The sequence below is a fragment of the Chaetura pelagica genome, unplaced genomic scaffold, assembly GCF_000747805.2.
Source record: "Chaetura pelagica isolate M959 unplaced genomic scaffold, ChaPel_1.0 scaffold69, whole genome shotgun sequence".
NCBI classification, from domain to species: Eukaryota; Metazoa; Chordata; class Aves; order Apodiformes; family Apodidae; genus Chaetura; species Chaetura pelagica.
In genome coordinates this window covers 6,203,271-6,215,274 of record NW_009970724.1, presented here as the reverse complement: position 1 = coordinate 6,215,274, position 12,004 = coordinate 6,203,271, and positions in this window count along the sequence as shown.

Below are 12,004 nucleotides of genomic sequence, written 5' to 3'. Positions count from 1 at the left end.
CCTCCGTCCGGGCAGGGACCCCCTCCGTCCGGGCAGGGACCCCCTCCGTCCGGGCAGGGACCCCCTCCGTCCGGGCAGGGACCCCCTCCGTCCGGGGGCTCCGCAGAGGTGGTTCAGCTTCAGTGTGCGCTCCGGTTTTGTTAGAACTGAGACACTCCAGCCGTTGTGCTCCCCTCCCGCTGTCGTTAGGAGAAACAGGGTATCAGTAATACTTATGTGGCTGTCTGAAACTAGCAGGTTCAGTCGTGGTGCTGTTAAAACAGCGGTATGAGGGCTTCTTTAAGCACTGCTGCCTCCAGCCTAGGTATGGATATAGGTCAGATTATTTTTATTATGTTTGCAAGACCTGGGGGCTGAAAGGGGAATTAAATAGAATGTCTGTGTGGCAGAATACTGAAGAAAATACTTGTTCTCTTCTGCACTTTTAATTATGATACAAGCTGTAATGGTCATCTAGGAAGTAAAGAAATACTTGACAGGAGGGAGGAGCTGGTTTTTTAAAAAAGTGTTAGAGGAAGAGAATACCAGTAACAACCAAGAGAACCAAACCAGAAGTAGTAGTTCTGGGCTTTTAGAACACAGCAACGTTTTGATTCACCAGTAAAGCTGTCAGTAAAGCTTTTTAAAAGGAAAGGTTTTTTTGCTGTCTTGCTCCTTTTTTTGTTCTGGGTGTTCCTTCCATTTGTTTCATTCCATTTGTTCTGTGTGCTTTCCCCCTGTCCCATTTCTTACTCATCCTTTACCCAGAGACTAAGAGCCTAAATTGTTAATTGACCTTGACATCACTTCTAGCTTCTAAATTGTAATTTTCTAGCTTTTTGTCTTATCTATTGAAATATTTTTTTCTTCAGTACCATAATAGGGCCTCTTCTTAGTTGTCTTCAACTATCTGTGGTAGTAATAACAAGTACTAGTAATTTCTATTCTCACCACATATTGTCCACATTCCAAAAATGGGGATGTTTTCATTTAATACTACTGTCTTTTTTCCAGGCATCTCAAATATGGGCAAGTCAGTTGTTTGGAGATGAGGATGGTATTTAAGACTAGGATACTGGCTTTGCTGACTTTGATTAACTCTGTCTTTTGTTTAAAGATGGTGAAAAAGATGATGAACCAGCTGCCACTAAGAAACGTAAACTAGACTCTGGGGAGCAGACAAAGAAGAAGAAGTTATAAGCAAGGCATGCCAGATGTAGCCATAATGAGAATTCCAATGGACTTGGATTCCTCTGCTGGAATGGGAAACAAATACATGTTTACGGAATTTCTCTCTCGTGTCGGGTAGGGAATTTTGTTTCTGTAGTATGCTTGCCTTTTGGAAAGCACAAAATTAAATGGACAGTGTTGTGATAGAAACTTGTCTACCGAGCAAAATTCAAACCTGTTTATTTAAAATAGGGATTTAGAAGAGGGGTTCATTAGGATGGTTACTTGCATTCGTGCAGGTTACAGGTCTCCATGGTATTTTCTTTACCAAGAAACCTGGTGGTAACGTAAGCCTTTCAGGACTGACTTTTCCATTGTGTCAAAACCTTTTATAAAGGAGTATATACTAAAGATTCTTTAAGTACTGTCCTGTGATATGTTTGCATAATGTTGTTTTGAAGTGTATGGAAAGACTGCAGGTAGATCACTGGAATAAAACTACGTTTCAAAACATCTGCGATAAAAATACTGCACTGCATGCTGGGTGAACAGGAGGGATGAATTCTGTACTGTATACATTTCAGTGATGTATTTCATATGATGCAACAGATTCCTCAGGGTTTTATTTTTATTACAAAATAAATATACATCTGCAAACTGAAAAAACAGGGCCTAATAATGGAGTTTAATATTTGATAATAGTAAGTTCTGATGTTGTGTGATCTGCATCAGTGAAACAGGAGATGCAGAAGAATTAATGCAGGAAGACTTGGAGCATTTAACATATTCTTCTTAAAATTGAAAATAGAATCTAGATATATGTGTGGAAAAAAAATTATGACAAAGCTATGATAGAATCCTTACTGCTGAATTGTATTTATTTCAGTACAAACAGTTGGTAATCTCCTGAAGTGCTCACTGGTATTTGTTGCATCTGTGCTGCTGCTGCCATGTGGATTTTTGGGTCTGTGTATTAAAAAGTACCAGTAACACTGGGTTGGAGGGAGGCTAGTTCTATCTTTATTTTCAGATAAATCTCCTGTGCCTTAGGAAATCTGCAGTGAGATAAGGCCTACTAACAGGAGTTTATGTAATTAATCTATTAATGTAAACATTTGTAATTTTTGTTTTATTCTGCCCTGCAATAGCTTTTAATTTGGCAGAAGAGGTTCTGTATGCATATGCACTAATACGATGTTAGTATTTTATACGTATCTTTTAAAAACATTTTGAACCTCAATATATGGAAAAATGTCTTAATTATCAGTGAGTATATGAAGTTAACAATAAGTTGTGCAATTCTAACCTTGACAGTGTGATGCTTTCTCTGGGTCCTTCTCTACCGGCAGATTCTGCCACCGCTCCTTGCCAATTTCTCGGGCTTTCAGGCCAAATCCATGATACATTGTCCCACCCCTTCTTTGCAGCTAGTCTGGAAATGATTAAAATAATGGTACTTGTACACAGCTGAGGGTTTCTCTGTGCCCCAGCTCTCCTAGCACAAACCCAGATGTCTTGACAGTGTCGTGGCAAGCTCCAGGATGTGGGATGGTGTCGTAGGCAAAGCTTATGAAGTGTCAGATCTGTGTACAGTTTCTCAAAATATTCCATCTCCCTTAATTATGACCTTGCTGAGTTCCAGCTGGGATGAAGACCCCTTCACAGCAGTCAAATACAATGCTTGCTGATATTGAGCTTTTACTAGGTGGACAGCCAGTGTAGCATGATAGTTCAGGACTGTGAATATCTGCATTCACTTGAGAGCTCGTATTTCGCTGTCTGGAATGCTAATGTAAATTCCCCCTCATTCTAGTAATTGTGTGTGAAACTTCCACTAAATGGTATCATCTAATGCAACCCAGTTCTTTTACAGGAACATCTGTCTCCATGCAGGTCATGCAGCCTTACCTCATCTGGATTGTCACAAGCTACTCGGGTTAGGTCTCTAGTTCCTGGGTGTCTGAGATCAAACAGTTGTGATGGTGAGCTTCACTTACAAAGTGAAGGATGTTGTTCTTGCAGTGCTGAACATGAATTCTCTGAATGAAAAGGCTCACTCTAACCTGTTTTTTTTTCTGTATTTTCTGTTCTCATGTAGTTAGGTTGAAGGTGCTAATCTTCAGAGAACGTTGTAGAAAATAAGACCGCATATGCTCCTGTTTTTAACCGGAGTGTGTTTATGTTATAGCCGGCATAGAGAGCTGAGGGTAGGGATTAGCAGCAAACTCCTGTTCAGATGTGAAATGTTCAGGTGTTCAGTCACTTTCCTAAAGGTTTGGTTTGTGTCCAGGCATCTAATTTCAGATTATAGTATGTCTAGCAAGACTCATTTTGAGAAATCTGTTTCTGCTATCCTGTGTGTACAGAATTTATTCGGGGGTTATGTGGAATGAATGGTATAATTTCTTGAAATGTGAAGGATCTGACATGAAGTACACAGTTCAGTGCACTGCCTAATTCTCAAGTCTTACAGTAGTTCTGTTTGCTTCTTAACTGCTCCTTAAAGAGCACTACAGCTGAAGGTTAATGTCTCCAGCTCTGGAAATAGGATGCATTCCCACGGCTGCTGTGACCAAGGAGGCTTTTGTCCTCCTACTCTTTGCTCCTCTATTCTACAGGGCAGCTCAGGAAGTTACCATGCTAATCACTCCTTTTGTTTTCAATCATATGATATACTGTGGTACCCAGTTGTCTTGAAGCTGACACCATCTGATACTCAGTTTCCGAGGAGAAAACCAGCTTGTCTAATCTGGGAGAAGAATGATTAATTGTCTTATTTACAGGTTGAGGAAATCTTCATTGTAAGCAGTGACCATGGTAGCTTCCCTATTCAGGAGAAATGGCAAAGCAACTATGCTTCTTTTTCAAAGTAAGACATCTGAAAAAAGGCTGTGACAGCCTGTCTGAAGCTGAGTTATCTGGGTCAACTGGTTCTGCTGCTGGAAGTTGTTTTTTTTTATAGAGATGCTTCAGTGCATCATCTCTAGGAGATGATGATGAGAGAAGTGTTAGTGCTGCAGCTTCTGAAGGAGCTAGGAAGATTTCTTGACATAGAGGGCATACAAAAAAGCCCAGAGATGGCAACATGTGCATTTTATTGTACATAAGTGAGATTGCATAAAATAAACGCTGTGCTTGTATCATCAGTGTCATGTAATGCAAACAACTACAGAACCCTCGGAGTGGGGAATAAAAGCTAGAGTCCTAACTGTGGTGAGAAAATGGGTGGAAAGGCACAAAATGTTTCTGGCAGTCAGCTTTGATGGTACTTACTAAGCAATACTTGTTTCTGCAGGGTAAAAAGCACAGATACCTTTATCTGGCACAAAGAGTCTGTTGGGAAACAACTGGATTGAGCTAGACAGAATGTTGCTACTAGCCAGGAAAGAAAGTCCCCTGCTTTGCCAGGGATCTGCAAAGTCGTATTCAGGTACCATAAAAAACTTCTAAGAAAAAAGGACTATGCTAAATCATAAGTGCTTAACTGAAAATCATGATTACCAGAAATGCATCCATGGCGTCTCTAGCTACAAAGCTGTAAAATTACCAGCCCTTGTTCAAGTTCCTCAGTAAGTAACTGGAGAGAGCACTGCTGAGAACATGTGGTCACAATAAGCCTTGCAGTTACAGGACACCATCCAGCAGTGCCCCAGGCACTGTTCTGTTGCCTTTTTGCATTATTAGAAGTGACACAGATTTACAAAACAACAAAAAACTGATAATGATGCAGTGCTTAAAGGAAGCCAAGCAGGTAAGTGAAGAAATGAGAGATTAGACGACTCTCATTTGTTGTTAAAGCAGGTGAGAGAAAGATTCTGAAGAAGCTGAAGGACAAAGCTTTGTGGAACAAGAAAGAGATTTGTAGGTTCTCTTCAAATTTGGGCAGCTATTAATGAAACATTGGCTACTCTGCATCAGGACCTGTGAAATGCATGAGGGGACGCTTAGCACTTAAACTGACAGCTCAGCAGTTTATCCTGGATTGTCTTTCAAGAGGAGACATTGACAGTGAATATACACCCCCACTGACAAATGGGGAAGATTTGCTCTGAAAATTAGCCCTCTCTTAACTCATCATTGCACTGTTTTTTATGATCAATCAAATGTGACAATTGTTATGTGTACTGCGAAGAAATGGCAGTAAGAAATGTCTGCAAGTCTGATCTGAGAAAATTATCTTGAAAACTTGGAAAGATCAGAAAAACGGAGGCTGGAAGGCAATTAATTAGCAGTGAACACATTGTGCCAGCATCTGGAGCCAACACAGTAACAGCTACATAACATAGATTTCCAAGAAAGGCAGGATGGTCTGGAAAAGAGGATTTCACATTGTTATGAAAGTGCAGCTGCTGAGGATGGCAGGCAGTGCTTCCTTCCAGCAAGGCAATGGGGAGGCTGCTGCCAGGCTTCCCTCTGCCAGCTGGCTGCCCATTCCGGGGCCTCAGCTCCGTGCATGCTAATGCTATAGAAGAACTGATTCATTTACAAGTAGTTTGAGATAAGCTTAAGGCTGCCCCTCTGAAACTGAATCCAGAGACATGCAGTGTATTACACAAAGGGCAATTTATCTGGAACCAGTAATCAGCACAGGAGGAGGAATTTTTACCAGCTAAGAGAACGGCAGCTGCGCGGCGCTGGCTGCTCTGACTTTCCCCGGTGACAGCTCATTTGCCAGTTTGCTAATCTTGCAAAGTCATGGCTGAATTTGGATGAAAAGATGTAATGCTTTCAGTTACCAGCAGGATACAATATGGGAATTCTTTTCAGGCCTGAAAGGCTCTTGTGCCTGTTTCTGTCTTAGCTTGCTGATTTTTTTTCCAAACCCCTTTGACTGCTGGTCACAGATGTTTGTGCTGTGGCTTTGGGTGTGGGTTTGATGCCAGAACAATGCAGGACTGTCTTAAATAAGTGGAAGCTGATTGCCACTGAAGTCTGTGTTCTTCAGCTGTTCCAGTTGAAAGGGACTCCTGGGAATGGCTACAGCTGTGCAGCATGTCCATTTGGAGAGGAATGTATAAGGACATTACAAATACTCATTTGGCTAGAAAAATCTGAAAGGTTGATTTCTGAATAGTAGGAAAAAACCCAGCAGCATCAGGAGTGTGCACAGTTATGGTCATACTGGTGCCCTAGAGAGGTAACCTTGTTTAGAAGCTAATGTTCAGGAGATGCTCAGGTGCCATCTCCTCTCCAATTCACAGGAGGGCAAGTGTTACAGATAAAAAAGCTTCTCAGAAAGAAGATTATCAGGGGATGTGTTCAGAAAACCCTTGAGCATGTGGAGGCACCTTGCTAAGGAATCTGATTCCATTACTGCCAAGGGCGTTTTTTGGATGCATTCACTAAGGTGAAGTTTCAAGGAGGATGCAAAAAGAGGTGGTGATTAGCCAGGCAGTCTGCTGCTGTCTCAGAACATCAAGACTTAAACAAAAGTAGGATTTCTGTACGGTAAAAGGTTGGCAAAATACAGAAAATTGCTGAAATACAGTGTTTTCATTGCACAGGAAGCTTCCCAAGGCACATGGGAATAATTACATTTTCTGAGACAAACATCTTGGTAGCAGTGGACTGATTTCTAAAAGCTTCTAAGTCATATATCTAGGAACAAGAAATAGTGGAAATAACAGAGGGACAGAGATCCTAGTGAGCTAGTCCTTCAGGCACAGTCCCTGAGGTATCACAGTCTGAAGGGAGAAAGCTCATATTCAGAGGTGTCCACAGAATTTGTGTTGCTTGTGGAAATGTGCAAAGATCAATTCAGCCTGGAAGGCAGAGTCACGCCAGAGATTGGAATGGGTTTGTGCTGCTGGTTCCTTTGAACTATTTTCTTCAGGGCACTTCTGAAAAAGCAGGAATTTTAAGGGAAGCCAGAACCTGTGGAGCTGGCTGGCAGAAGAATGCAATGAATTTAATGAATGGAGATAAGCATTTTTGGTCCTTATCAAATAATTTTATCAGTGCTCTTCATTTAGAAGATGAAGTGCTCTTCATCTTTAGAATGCTTTTGTCTTGATAGCTTCAAGAGATAAATCACACCTTTGCTTCACTGTAGCTGTGAGAAAAGACTGTGCTTTTGCTGCCTTCTATGAAATTGAACTTATTATTTGGAGCAAACACTGATTTCCCATCCCTCTGCTTAACTTCTCCCACCATCTGTTTCTTGCTGTAGATGGACTGATAAGAAAACAAATACAGGATTAATACAGGGTAACCTCAGGAAAGTGTAATGGAGAGTTAAATCTAAACCATGGAACTTAATAGGAGAGGATAGACATACTCTCCTCAAGCCAAGCCAACCCAACCAACCAAACAACATCCCCCCCAGCCAGCAGTTTCCCAGTAAATGTAACTGGGGAGCCTGTCTGTTGGGAAACAGAACATGATCCAGTTTTGTTAAACACGTAACTCCTCTAACACAGGGTGTTGAAGGGATGTCTGGAGGAACCAGACCAGGTAATGTGAGAGTCTAATTTCTTTCATAGGAAGGACCACAACTACTTAAGAAAGACTTAATGAAGGGTTGTGGGATTTTTTTGATGGTTTTTGTTGGTTGTTTTTTTGTTTGTTTGTTTTGTGTTGGTTTTTTTTTAAGTGATTCTGTTAGGTTTCAGGTCTATAAAAATTGTCACTTTCTGTTGTAATTAGAAGATGCTTAAAAGAAATGCACGAATGCCTTCTTTAGGACTGATACAACTGTATTTTGTGAGACTGAGAGCTTATATATTATCTGAAATGTTTCAAATATGTGTCTTAATGTAGTTAAAAGATAGGCAATGGCAAAGATTTGTTTGAAAACATACTTTTATAATAGGAATACTGATTTGTATACAAGATCTGAGATTTTGCTTACCACTAGTGACTTGTTAAATGTTCTCATAGGAGCCTTTGTGCGTCCTCTTGGATAGTGGCAATAAGCTGTATCTCTGGGACAGTTTAAACAAGTCATGTCATCGTGATCTTTGATGTGGTAATGAAGTAGTGTTTAAATCTTATAAACTTATATTTTTCCAAGTATCTATAGCATTAAGTGATTTCAATGCTGATGAAGTAGGGAGACTTACCTGATACAGATCATATTTATCTAAATTCAGGGCTCCTTGAATAGTCAAGACTAATAACAAATAAATTATCTTCTGACCTTGTGAGGATCCCAGGTGTGTATTGTCCCCACCCTGCTGGGAATCCCTTATTTTCCTGCCTTTTCTCAGCCTTTTTTAGTCAGCTGCAGCCTGGAGTAGCTGTTCAGTCAATAAAATACCACATAGCTGGTGGAAACATGCATCATTGCCAAAAGCATCTGACAGGTCACTGAAGCTCTGCAGTCATTCAGTTCTTATATTCCACATTTTCTGGCTTTTCAGCTGTGCTACTCCAGCAGAGGATGCTCTTTTTAACTGCTGGCATAATGCCTGGTTGAATTTGCAGTACTGCTTTAAATTATAGACCCTGATTTTCTTTGAATCAGCCTAATGACTTGATTAAGTATCTCTTGAAACAGCACAAATCGATTGTGGTTTCTTTCTTGATATTTTGCTTTGAATTTTCTTAGGACTACAAAGGCTTTTTTAACTGTTTTTGCACACTGTCTAGGGAGAGTTACTGCAATCTTTTCTCTTTCAAAAAACATTCTTACATTCTGCTTAGATTTTAATAGTGTTCTGCAGATATTAATCTGAAAAGCTATTTGGTTTAGTAACAGCACTAATGCCTGGGAAACTCCACAGGATTTTCCATCAATGCTGTGTTTATATCCCAGATTGTGCACACACACTTGAACATTAGGAACCAGAATAAAAGTTGTTGTGAAATTGGCTCCTCTGGTGCTTGGGAAATAATCCATTTCAGAAAGTCAGTTCCATCTTCAATATTTGTTTGTTTTCCTCTATTATTTATGTGGTTTGTTTGTTAAATAAGTAGCTCTTCTGTTTTTAATGCAGAATAAGCAGGTTTACTGACTGAAGCTCCTGGTTAATGCTATAGGGTTGTTGGAATGCTATATGAGATATGACTAAGTCAATTACTGATACCATGCTAAAGTACACTCATTAATCTGTGGCTACATTTACATTAGCAAGTCATTTGGCACAATGGGAGAGTGCTTGTGGTGTGAACTGCTCTGTGGTGTGGGCTAGTTTTGCTCCTGTAGACTCATAGCCAAGTGCATCAGATTGCAGTCCTGGAGTGCATCTTCTGGTTTGAGTTCCATCTGAAAAGAATCCAGCTGGTGCACCCTGAAAACCAAAGCAGAGTCTGCTGGTTTGATGGGGACCTCAAAAGCAGCCTCCTGCTCCAAACCCCAACACTTGTGCAGTCACCTCCAGCCTCCACGGCACAGTCAGAGCCCGAGTGTCACTAGGACAAGCCTTCATGCCAAAAATAGGCTTGGCTGGGAAAAACACAACTGTATGCAACTGTATCAACTGGATTCAAGGTCTGTGCTCTTGGCAGCATGCCAGTATTGGTTTTTAAGCTTAGCTTTACCCCTGTCTTAGGATTTCTCTTTTATTACTTGATTCACTGGTTCTTATATTAAGTACAGGGGGTGGTAGAGAATGAGAGTGGGAGTAAATTGCAGGATTTCTCATTTCTTATTTCTTATTTCTTTCCCAGACCAGCAACATTTCTCCTTAGAGATGTTGCATTTCTGCAAGAATCTGTAAGTGTGTATGAAGCTCAGATGCATATGAAACCCACTATAAGCAGTGGAAAGTCTCATGTATGTGAACCTAATCACACACAAGAATTTACATTGCAAGGGGTCATAGCACTGAACACACGATTCTTGATAGGGGCTGAAGCCTTGTCATGCACCTGGCACTGGAATAAGGAAAGTGATTTGTATTTTATTCACTCCTAGAGAGAATGGATCCCTTTTCCCTCCTTATGCTTTCTTCTCAGGAAAACTTACTAGCATCTGAATTTAGAAAGCTCACAAAAACATATATTTTTTTTACATTTCAATATAGGTGTCTTAGAAGATTAATTTGTCCCTGAGGACTTTTGGGCAAGGTGAAGAGAGAGATTGATCATTTCCAGATGCTCTCTGCTGACAGGCAAAGAAAAATTCTGCTTCAGGTTAACATTTGTGAATGTATTTCAAAAATATGTTTTGTATGCAAATCTTACAGGGAGATTGCAAGCCAGTGCAACAGGCATCTTAAAAGTACCTGTGAGGCAGAGATTTGCATTGTCATAGCTGCATTAAAAAGATGGAGCCTGCCCCTGCTGACTGGGCTAAAAACCTTTGGATCTTCCCTCGCTGTATTCTCCTGTGGACAAGCAGAGAAGATGGATGTGTTTTCATACAGAAATACTGAGGCCATGTTTGGTGCACTTTTCAGTTGATAAATGACTTAGCTGAATGGGACAGAAAATTACATCATTCACCTTTTATGTGATGCTTTGGGCACATTTCATGATGGGATTTCTAAATACTGCATGCTAACTGCTGGCAGGACTTGGCACAGGGAACAAGAAGTAGTTTGATTTGGGCTTCTGGGGAGTACCCTGAGTTACAGGAGCAGGGAGAGCTGATGTTTGCATGTTATCCGAGAGCCAGTTGGAAAAAGTGACTGTGCGTTCTCATCCTTCTTAACATCCATCCATCACCACTGTTGTCCTTCTCAAATGATTTGTGGAACCGAAAGTGCCACTGGAGACCAGTGCTTTTTTGCTGGTTTTTGCTGAGTGGGCAGAGGAGGTGAGGATAGTCAGTGGGACCAGCCACATGTGTTGTGTGCTTGTGCCCATTGAATACTGCAGACATGGGTTTCTGTCAAAGAAATCAGTAAACCCATCTCCATTAGAGATTGCCAACTGTTAAAACTGTTAACTGACTGTCAAAAAGACTGGTAAGCATATTTTAGCTGTCTAGAGAGGGCTTTGCTCCTGTGCAGGTCAAAGCTTAGGGCCCTGGGAGCCACAGAGGCAAAGGCCTACCTAGGCTGAAGAAAGAGGTGTGAGCAGTGCTGTGGATGTCAGGGCTAGGAAAAGCCAGTGGAGCTCTGCCACTGTTCCAAAGGTAAAACTAGGGGCATAATTCTCTGGGGTTGTTCAGATAAAGGAGGTAAATATCTAAGGATCTTCATTAAGCTCCTTTGCTGTTCAGAAAGGAAAAAATGCTGATGTGGAGCATTAATGCATTTGGTGTGTGTCAGGAGCAGGCAAAGTAGGGGGGGAAGAGTCAAAGGAGTGTTTTCTATGAGAGGAGGACTGGGGAAGAAAACGAACATTACAGCTTTTGTTCTTAAAGAAGGAAAATGTGCTGTGCAAAAGAGATCTTTGAATCCTACATGACAGTACTCGCAATTTCTAGGTGTTAAAGCTCTGAGACTTGGTACTGCAGTTACCAAAGCATTAGTTTACTGCATGGTTAGCGCTGATGAAGTTAACTGTCTGGTTGGTTGGTTGTTTTACAGAGTCATGCAGGAGGCAGTCTTTGGTGTTTTCTTTGGCTGCTTCCCCTTCCCCCTCAGATATGAAGATTTGAAGAAACATGTTGTCTGTTTGTGTGAGTGTCCCTAAGATTTTCCTTTTACAGCCTGCAGGCTTTGACCTGCAGTAGCTGCCCAGGCAGGGTCCTGTCCGTCACAGAAGTGCACAACACGTCAGCTCAGAAAGGCTGCAAACTTATAACAGGGTTTTAGTGCATAATTTAGCCTGTGATAATGATATGTCTAATTAGAATATGCTACCTGGGGTAATGTCTTCCCAAAGGGATGCTGAAACTGGCAGCTTTACAATTGAGTTTCTTTTGTTGGTGGTTGTAAAGTTAGAAGCCACTACATGGTTAAAATCTGTTTTGTTGTGTTTGGTTGGTTGAGTTTTATTTTGAGGAGGACAGGGATAATTTTAG